We start from the raw sequence: 1974 nt of genomic DNA, 5'->3' as shown, positions 1-1974 counted from the left end.
CACACACACACACACACACACACACACACACACACATACACACACACACACACACACACATTTGTTGGCCTGCCTTTCAGGAATTGTCAGAGCTTTGGTGAGCCACCACTTTCTTCAAGGGAAACAGTGACCTTCTTTGCACGTGTTCTGTGAGTTTTTAACAGCCTAACTCATTCATTTTTCAAATTCCATTCTGAAAAAGGGATTTGGGAACTTTTCCTAATTGTTTTATGCTGATCACTTTGGATTCTAGAAACTGCCTTTCCTGCTGTGCTCGGGGATCACCAGATGATCGTAGAATCCCCATTTTTGAAACTTTGTGTTTCTTTTCTTTACATTTCCTAATTAATATGGGGGTCAGAATTTTAAATTTAGTCCTTTTAAGTAAAATATCTCAGAGAAAACAATAATTGTTATTGCTTGATAGTTTCATACATTTACATAATTATTTCTAGTCATCCTCGTCATCCCCTCCCTCCTCCTCCCACTCAGAGAGCTCCCCTCCTGTTTTCCTGTCTTCTTCCTATGTGGCCAACTGAGTTTCATTTATTAGAGCTATGAACGTACTTAATACTGCATTTCATGTACTCCAACAGTCCTGGCACAGCTCTTTTTTGCTCTCAAGTTTTGTCCTGATGTCCCTAGGGCACCCCAATGCCAATTAGACTTTTACGTACTAGTCAAAATTAAATCCAAAATATTATTCTCCTCTTATTGGTTTATGCATCACATCATCATGGTATTACTTTAAAATATAAAGTTTTTATATCTTTTTTTAAAAAGTTGAAGTTCACAGGTACAAGGATGGATTTGGAAAAAAAAAATCATGAATGAAGTAAACCCCAAAAGACAAAGATTATGTTTTCTCTTATATATGGATGTTAGCTTGTAAGCCTTTAATATTAAGCATTCCTTTGCAATCTGTATAACCACAGAGGTTAGGTACCTAGTAAGAGGCTAGCAGGTAGGGATGGATCTTCCAAGGAAAAGAAAATAGAATATATATTTATGGAGAGTAATGGATACTGGAATGGGAGGGGGTGAAAAAGAGAGGTAACAGAGGGAATATGGGATGTGACAGCTAACACTGAGGGCCATTTGAGAACCATATGGAGACCTACTACTGCAGAAGCTTTCTAAAATATATACATATGTAAAAGAAATCTAAGAAGGGTCACCAAATTACAGGGACAATACCCCAACTAGACATATTTCATTACCAAGTGAAACTGCCAGTGCCAAGAGTAAGTTACATCTAGTTAAGTCATTGTCCAAAAGGACTCCACAGCAACTCCCAAACATCTCAGGCTGTTGACTGCTCTCCAGAATTTAATGGTAAGGCCCTATTGCTGAAGATGGATCCTACATAACTCATTGAGCACAGAGAAGTTGAGCTAGTGCCTAAGTAGAGGCTTCACTCCTACTGACTAGTGTCCATGGTACTAAGGATGTACTCTGCAGGCTACCAGAGCAGAATAGTAAATGTCAACCCAGTTATAAACCCTGAGATCTACAGTGGTTGCCTGCCTATGTCTGACACTGTTCCAGTGGCCAAGAACACAAAAATGGATAGACCACTGGCCTAGAAAAAGACTAAATACTCTTGTTCAGCTAAAGGAAAATAGCAATTAAATGATTCCTCATGAAATTGTGCTACACACATAGAACACTGCCCCACTCATTCATCATGAGAGAAGTGTGTTCCAGTAAGTGGGAACTAACACAGAGGCTCCCAACTGGACAATGTGCAAACAGGAAGAGAGCTTGGAGCATTCAGACTAAATGGAATGTCTTTGTCAAACTCCTTCCTCAGTGTTTAAGGAGCTATGCAGAAGAGGAGTTGGAAAGATTGTTAGAACCAGTGAGAAAGGATGAATACAAGGAAACAGTCCTCAAGATAAAACAGGACTGGTGAACATGTGAATTCACAGGTACTGTGAGAGCACACACAAACCTGCATGGGTTCAAGCCACA

This window comes from Mus caroli, chromosome 1 (assembly GCF_900094665.2).
Source record: "Mus caroli chromosome 1, CAROLI_EIJ_v1.1, whole genome shotgun sequence".
NCBI lineage: Eukaryota > Metazoa > Chordata > Mammalia > Rodentia > Muridae > Mus > Mus caroli.
This window is presented reverse-complemented; position numbering follows the sequence as displayed.